Source organism: Belonocnema kinseyi, chromosome 1, assembly GCF_010883055.1.
Source record: "Belonocnema kinseyi isolate 2016_QV_RU_SX_M_011 chromosome 1, B_treatae_v1, whole genome shotgun sequence".
Classification (NCBI taxonomy): domain Eukaryota; kingdom Metazoa; phylum Arthropoda; class Insecta; order Hymenoptera; family Cynipidae; genus Belonocnema; species Belonocnema kinseyi.
The window spans coordinates 113982603-113991421 of NC_046657.1; the positions used below are offsets into that span (position 1 = coordinate 113982603).

Genomic DNA, 8819 nt, shown 5'->3' on the forward strand with positions numbered 1-8819 from the left:
GTTTGAAACTACCCCTGCAAGCATTGGGGTTGAAAATTCAACCCCCCCTCACTTGGGGAGGGTTGGTAATCCTGGTCTATAAGTTTGTGGATTAACTACTGTTTGGTAGGCAAACATATTCCCAGAATTTAGAGACAATCGAAAAACATGACTTTTTGAATTGGGGCAGTTGAGGAATAATGCCCCATATATGTACAAAGAATCTCTCAGACATAATTTCAATGAACTGACCAGTTATTGACTGAAATTTTGACTTCCATCTACAAGAATATTATTACATCCTGGTCAACAACTTGCATATATGAGAAAGTGAAACAACCAGTGTGCGTGTGTTCGCGTGTGTGTGTGTGTGTTTATATAACTTACCTTTCCACATTTTCCAACATATTAATATATTGTTAGACTTTCAAAAAAGTCAGTCAAACAAAACTGTGATATTAAAATATTGAATAATGTACAATAAATAAATACATTGCACAATTCTCTTTTGAATTACATTAATTGAAAATAAATGTAAACATACCGAAATAAAATAATTAAAACTCTAGTCACCATCATAATTTTATATTGAAAAGTTAGTCGCCCTAAGCACCCTGACAGATATTTCGTATCTGCGGTCCTGCTTGCGTCTGAGAGAAGAGCATCAAGTACGCGTCTACCACCACCCCCGGTCGCCAGGCGAAAGAGTGGTGGACGCTGAACAGGTGTTCTTGACGGGAATCTTCCCTAGCTGGGCATGTCTGCACTAGAGCATGACTTTAATCTCAGATTGTAGAACTGTGGCGTAGGACCCCATCGCAATCGTGAAGCCCATTCCATTCCTGCTACAATATAAACCGGCACCTGCATTTTCCTCGTTCCTGGAACCATCGTTAAACCAGTTGTATCCATCACTGGGCAAGTGTGCCTCACCGTTAAGCCATTCCTCTTTTGTGGATAGGCTGCTTTGATACTTCTTGTCGAAGAGTTAGCGACGACTGCACATTTTGTCCTTGAGCATGCTGTCCGCACTACTGTCTAGATACTGCTATCGTTTACCATATTTAATCTTTTAGGCCGCATTCGTAGCCACGGCGTTAATGGTGAGATGAAAGGGCTCGAAACCTATTAGTGCCCCCAGAACCATCGCGGGTGTCCACTTCGAGACACGAGTGATGCATCTCAGAATCAGTCCTGGCTGGGGTAACAATCTCGTTGGCCAGCCGCCGCTTCGGGCCCATTTGAGCTACAGGCTGCTTTGATTGCCTCTGAGGTGTCGGGCAATTTCACAGTGCCGAGCATAGCATCCGGATATCGAGAAAGCAGCTTATTCAGTCTAGCCGCCTCTGCTCCATTCTTGATGTCTATTCAAAAGTTGGTCCAGCTTTCATGCTTTGCTTTACGTATTGCACTCCTAAATTCATTCCTCACTGTCGTAAATAAGATCCACAGTACCTCCGTTTTGCCCATACTGGCATGTCTTAACCTCTCTCTGGTTTCCTTGCGAAGCTCTTCAAGTTTCCCATTTGACCAGGGTGTCTTCCCAGCCTTTCGGACTCTCGAAGGTCGACAATTACTTTCATAAGTAGATTTGAAGGCTTCCGTGAAAATCTCGGCCGCCAACTCCAGCCTATCCACGTTTCTAATTGACCTGGGCACCTTTGAGAGTGCACTTCTTAGTTCATGCAAAACTAATTCCAGTCCGTTCTACTTGGATTTCTGGCTTATTTAGGGTCCTTGGGTACAGTGGATTCCAACTCGAACTGTGGCGATTAGGTTGTCCAATAGATCGTTTTCTCTTAAGCTGACGTCCGTGCTCGTCCCACGACTAGCCTTCCTATTCCTTTAAAGTCCGTGACTATCGCCATCAGTTCTCTATACATAGCTCGAGCAGTGCGATGATGTTGACCTCCTTCGCCAGTATACAAGCCCTTGGATTAGTGAGATATCTATGTACCTCACAGCCATGCTCCTCTGCAAAACTGCAGAGGCGCCTTTGTTGTGATGCAAGTTAATTGGGGTAATGGTTAGATCGGGAACAGTCATTTAGGTCTGCTCCCGATCTTCCTGTACGCCGGCAGGCTCTTCCTGACCCTGGCTGGCCACCTTACAGTTGACCTGACCATAGTTGTAGAAGGGCCTGTTATTGAGGTCCGCAAGAGCCCTCGTCTGGGACTCAGGAATTTGCACAACTAGGAGATGTTTGATACCTCCTCCCGTTGTGTCCTTTTCCTGAGGCCTGTCGTGCCTGACGATTCGTCAGGAGGCTGTCTTGAATGAGGGGTTGAATCGGTCCAACCGCCAGAGGACCAAAGATGGGTCTTCCAGTTCACCTGGAAACCACGCCACCATCTTCTGGAGCAACTAAACTCCACCAACCTTAAGAGATGCGCCTCCCCAAGGCCTTGTCTCGACTGCAGCCTTGTGTAGCCAAGCTTTAGCCGCTGGGTCGGCTGCCACAAATACAAAGATTCCTCCCCTAAAGAAGGAGGTTCTGAATCTTGGCAATTGTTCTGGGGACACTCTTTCAAACGCTCTCCAGGTAGCCTTCCTAAAAAGCTCAAACAGCTCTGTAGTGAAAATCGAGTCCGGGTAGCTCGTATCCGCCACGGCCATCGTCAGGGGGTCAGCTCTCTGAGCGGCTGTCAATGTAGCCCCCGACGACTCCCTGTTCGTCGGCTGCTGGACTGCCTTGTGCTTTTTAACCAGCTTAGCCCCCCCCCCCCCGGTGGAGTTCCTTCTGCGCCGATATAACAGATACCGCAGCTATTTCACTAGCCCGCTGCTCTTGCCTCTTCAGTCTCCTTTTCAGGGAACCGTTGATGCGTTTATTCTGATTGGAGGACTGATTGGCCGCTCCCGTTATCATAGCTTCATTAAAAGGGACCGTCAATCCCTTAGCTCCTGGAAGAGCTGGAGGTACAGCCGCCGCCTGAGTTTGACTTGCCGGAGAGACAGATTGAGAGGAAAGGGTTATGTTAGACCTGTTAAAACCCAGCCCCTTTCCCCCCTTCGCCACCTTCCTTTCTCCTTCTTCTTTTGGATTTAGATTTGCATCATCCATTTAGGTTCCCACGAGTAGCTAAGAAAATGAAAGATCCGCCCCTGCAGTACCCCGCATGCAGGGGTAAGACTAATTACTCAGGGAGGTCGTCCGGTTTCCCCGAGAGGCCGTTGGGACACCTTCGTAACCCCCAGGTGCCAAAGTGCCACGAGCACGATCACTCTACAATTATAACTTGGGGGGGGGGGGTCGTATTGAGCGAGACACTCAATGAATACCCGTTCTCAGGCCACCATACCAACGGAGGGCTGTTTCTTGGTTGCTGTGCGGGCCGCCGGTAATTCCTATGTCAATTCAAAAACTGGAGATCGGTCCGGGAGGGAACTCGACCCAGGGATCTAGAAGGCCCGTGTTAGCTAGGCTCTTTCACCCTTCTATCATATTTAATCATGATTACCATGAAGAGCCCGTTTATGGGGATCCTTTCATCCATATCCATACGCAGACAGGCCGATGTCCGTTTGACCCCCATGTCCCGCACGCTTAAGCCTCCCCATCATCTACACGGTCTTACAGCCCCTAGAGAAGGTATTTAATCAATGCTACTAATATATTTAAGAATATCTTGTAATACAAGTTATGAAAGCTTTATAAATCAAACATATGAATTAAATTCTTAGAAACTAAAAAAAAATCATTATCTAAAATAAACAAGCAAAATTGTAGGCGAGACGACCCTACAGTAAATGATGAACCTACGGAGGATAATTATTGATTAAAAAATCAAATATAAGTTAAATAACTAATTCTCATTTTAATTTATTAACGAGTACAGTGTCTTAACTATTAATTGAATGAAATGAATTATTTTACATACGTTAGTATTTTAACTAAATTATTATCTACTGTAGGTTTATTATCCACTATCGGGTGGTCTCCCCTATATATATTCTAAGTTCATTATTTTAAATAATGCGAATTATTTGAATGGCTCTGTACTGTGAAAAATTATACTAGGAAAAAGTTGTAGATACCTGGGAAAAAAACCTGGAATTGTCCGGGGATTTTCTTCCAGGATTTGAGTAGACACCCTGATATTTATTTTAAAACCCGCATCTATTTGTCTCATACTTTCTAACATTTTAATATGCAAAAAAATTATTACATACAGTCTGTCATTTCAGGTTGACGACACCAACTGAAAAAAACTATTTATCGACTTCATTCCAATCTATAGAATGTAAATATTGTAATCCGCAAACAAACAAAAACTACAAAAAAGAATATCTCAAAGGTCAACAGAAAAAATGGAAATAATACCTCATCAATCAACTGTGCCCGACAGTTACATCCATATTCAGTGTTTCGAGACATGCAATTTGAAGCTACGAGTCTACAAGCATTACTGAATGAAAATTAGGAAGATGAAGATCGCACGAAAAACATCACTCACTCGATATATGGAATCTGGAAGAAATTATGGTCAGTTGTACATCTTATTATATATTCGTCTTTGATGTAAAACAAATCAAATCTTGAAGAAATAGTCCTTCCTGTAGTTTTCTGGCTTTCCTTACAGTTTAAGAGACTCTTAACTTTTTGTTGTACAACCGATTCTTAATAGAAAATGCAAAAAATGGTGTTTCCAATGGTGCCCGTCCAAAAACGACATATTTTTTGGACTTTCTACTATAATAAGCCATACTTGTTGTTTTTTAATGTCAGCGTTTTGGAACTTCCTTTTTAAGCTTTTAAGTTGACTTAAAAAAAAAATATCTGCACGAAACTTTGAAGCGAAAGAAGAGCACTTTGGACGAATGAATAAAGTTGACTGATTAAAAATACTGGAACTGAAGATACAAGTAATAATAAGTTGTAAAAGAAATGTTATAAGGTTTTTATTGTTAGTTAAGAATTTTATCCGAATCCGCTGAGCAACTATTTCCAGGACGTCAGGGTTTTTTGCCAATCGCGAAAAAATGGTGGAAAATCGATTTTTCCATATGCAAAATCCTGATACCGCTCAAATCCACATAATTTTTATTCTCAAATTTAAAAAATCAATAAACCACAATACCACAGACCCATAAGCCCAAAAACGAGAAACCCAGAGCACCCTTGTCCAACAAATCTACCCTCTCTCTTCTTTCTCACATCTCCCTGACTCTCCTCGCTCTACCCCTTTGAATTCCACGAATCGTAGACCTGCAAATCTGACTTGTGCAAACCATATGCACAAAAATACTGAACACACTAAAGACCATCTCCCCTTTCTTATTTCCCCGCCCTCCTTCCCTATTCCAGATTTCTTCCTATATACCTCTTTGCTCCCCATAAACCACAAATTTTCCAATCCTAGATCTAAAAACTCTATACATAAACATAGCAGATGTTTAAATCCTAGATGTACATATCCTCTCTCCAGTTCCCCACCCCGTCTCTCTTGCTCTATACTTCTTCGTCCCAAAAACCATAAACCTACCAAACCTTAGAACTGCAAACTCTAGATACAAATACCATACATGTTTAAATTCTGGATCTACATATCCTCTCTCTACCTACCTTCTCACCCTCCCTCCTTCGAACCTCATCCTCAAACTAGACAAAAATACCAAGGTTGAACAAATTTTAGAACCACTAAAATCTTTCCCTTCCCTTTTTATTCTGTTTTTACCCACAAGCCTCTTTCCTTTAACGTTCTTTCTATCCCCATTTTCTTCTTTACAAACCGTATGCTAGGTAAAGGATATGAGCATATATGATTTTTTGTCAATGGTAGGTAGGTTAACGGTTAATGAAGGAAATAGAGGGAAAGAGTGGGAAGTATAAAGAGAAAATATGAGAGGAGGAGAGAGACTGTGTTTATTCGTATTCAGAGTTTGAAGGTTTACTATTTGTGACGGTGGGCTAGAAAGGCAGAGAGGAAAAAAGAAGGGGAGAAGGAAAAAAGAGAAGTTAACGATCTAGAATTTGTAGATCTACCGTTTGTGGAAGTTAGATGGGTAGAACTAAGCGAGTGAAAACATACTGGCCCTGGCGGACCAAAGGAACCGAAAGGATCCTCTACAAAGTACCATTAAAGACCCCACTGAGTCCCCCTTCAGTTCCCTGGCGGACCGAAGGAACTGAAAAGAGCCTCTGCAAAGTACCCTTAACGACCCCACTGAGTCCCCTTTCGGTACCTTCTTAGAAAAATCAAAAAAACAGCAAGATCAAATTTTAAATTTAAAAATTCGGATTCTACGTTAAAATTTGCTAGTCAAAAAAGATGCGCTTGAAGCTGCCTTCGGCCCATGTAAATGAAAGATATTTTATTTTTGTAAGTTTTTAACTTTGCAAGAAAAAGTATTGCGATTACTCCGTGAGTTTCTAATGCGAAATTTAACGTGGAATCCGAATTTAAACAATTTAAAAGTTGATCTTGCTGTTTTTTTATAGTTTTTTAAGAAGGAACCGAAGGGAGACGCAGTGGGGTCTTAAAGGGCACTTTTTAGAGGCTCCTTTTGGTTCCTTCGGTCCGCCAGAGTTCCTTCTTTAAAAACTCAAAAAAAAAAACAACAAGATCAATCAAAGAAACAGCCATTTGTATTATAAACTCCCGGAATAATTGCAATACTTTTTCTTGCAGTGTTCAAACTTAAAAAAAATAAAACACATGTCATTTACATGGGCGGAATGCGGCTTCAAGTGCATCTTCTTTTAGTAGCATTTAGGGTGCTTTTACGCCTCTGCAAGCAGACAGTTTGCATGTAGCAAACCCATAAGAGTATAAGAGATAAACTATTCTCTATATCTCTCACTCTTATGGGTTTTCTGCATGCGGACAGCCTATTTTCAGAGGCACGAAAGCAATCTTGATAATCGTTCCGTCGGTAACTTAAAGGCATGTGATACTTACAGTTTCCCCGGCTTTTTTTCCACAAACATGAAAATTTTTAAAAACTGAATTCGGAGATAATATAAAATATCATAACGGACGTCCCCAGACTCTTTCTTGAGGGATAATAACAAAAAAAATTATTGTGCTAAATAAAAATTTTATGTATATGCATTATTTTGAGGTTACGTCGTTTTTCATCTCTGCCTTTCCGATAATCTGGAAATTATTTATGAAATAAACTTTTTTGATTGCCTGCAAACAAGATTAGTTCCGGGAGATTAGTTACTATGCTTATTTGTAAGTCCAAAATTTTTGCACAAAAATATTGTGTAGTTTGAAAGTAACGCTCGGGTAAATTGTAACACACATAACCTCGAAATATACACGCCCTTTGTTAGCAATATCATACATTTTTTGATAAAAAAACACAAAAAAAGTGTGTGGGGACGTCCGTTAGCATGTTCGCTATCATTTCCCAAATTTTTAAGGCAAAATATTTATTATTCTAGAAAAAAAGCCGATGGAACCTAAAACTGGTAAAATCGACAATTTTCTAAGTATTACATGCCCTTAAGGGCATGTGATACTTACAGTTTCCCCGGCTTTTTTTCCACAAAAATGAAAATTTTTAAAAACTGAATTCGGAGATGATATAAAATATCATAACGGACGTCCCCGGACTCTTTTTTGAGAGATAATAACAAAAAAATTTATTATGCTAAATAAAAATTTTATGCATATGTATTACTTTGAGGTTACGTCGTTTTTCATCTCTGACTTTCCGATAATCTGGAAATTATTTATGAAATAAACTTTTTTGATTGCCTGCAAAAAGGGTTAGTTCCGGGAGATTAGTTACTATGTTTATTTGCAAGTCCAAAGTTTTCGGCCAAAAATATTGTGTAGTTTGGAAGTAACGTTCGGGTGAATTGTAACACACATAACCTCGAAATATACACGTACGTTGTTAGCAATATCAAAAAATTGTTGATAAAAAAAACACACAAAAAAGTGTGTGGGGACGTCCGTTAGCATGGTCGCTATCATGTCCCAAATTTTTAAGACAAAATATTGATTATTCTAGAAAAAAAGCCGTCGGAACCTAAAACTGGTAAAATCGATACTAATTCCTAAGCGCTATGCAAATTAATCAGTGTTTGCTAAATTAAAACTTTTGAATTAAACCAAAAAAAGTGTGTGGGGACGTCCGTTAACATGGTCGCTATCATGTCCCAAATTTTTAAGACAAAATATTGATTATTAAAGAAAAAAAGCCGTCGGAACCTAAAACTGGTAAAATCGACAATTTTCTAAATACCACATGCCCTTAAAGAATTTTGTCAGGATGCTGACGCCACGCAGTGGAAACCGCAGACACCAACACTGCGATGCGATGTTTGCCTGCAGGCCGAAAATGTTCCATCTTCTCACTCTGTCATGTAACAATACCATGCACTTATATCCTTAAAGCACATTTTATTTCATTTTCGGCTTGTGCATGCGGAAAATCTCTTAGACTAAAATAAACACATAGTTTTGTCACATGATAGAGTGAGAAGATGGAACATTTCTCGCCAGCATGCAAAAAGGTATGAAAGTGCTATGAGAGAGAATTTTATTTTTAAACTTCGCGCGCAACATACTGCTTGAGCTTTATGGATGCGCTTCAAATCACCTTCAGCAGAAGTTAATGACATTTTTTAAAATTTTTAACGCTGCAAAAAAAAGTATTGCGATAACTCCGTGTGTTTCTAATGGAAATTTTAACTTAGAATCTGAATTTCAACAATCTAAAAGTTGATTTTGCTGTTTTTTTGAGTTAATTAAAAAGAGAATGAAAGGGGAATCAGTAGGGTCTTAAGGTGGTTTTAGCGTGAAACGAAATCCATGCTAAAAAGCTGAAATTTTTATTATAACTTCTTTAACTATTTTTGAATACATCTGCGAAGTTTCAGA

At 39.9% G+C, this 8819-nt stretch overlaps 1 long non-coding RNA gene across 2 annotated transcripts in view; it reads left to right on the forward strand.

Annotated features, from left to right (window-relative positions):
* Positions 1-8819, forward strand: part of LOC117170244 — a 22980-nt gene that overhangs the window by 10414 nt on the left and 3747 nt on the right. The window contains exon 3 of one of the 2 annotated variants that reach the window (XR_004466748.1): positions 4168-4465. This is a non-coding gene — a long non-coding RNA (uncharacterized LOC117170244). Of the gene's footprint in view, positions 1-4167; positions 4530-8819 lie in introns of those variants that run through there. The other variant, XR_004466749.1, reaches the window with a different exon arrangement.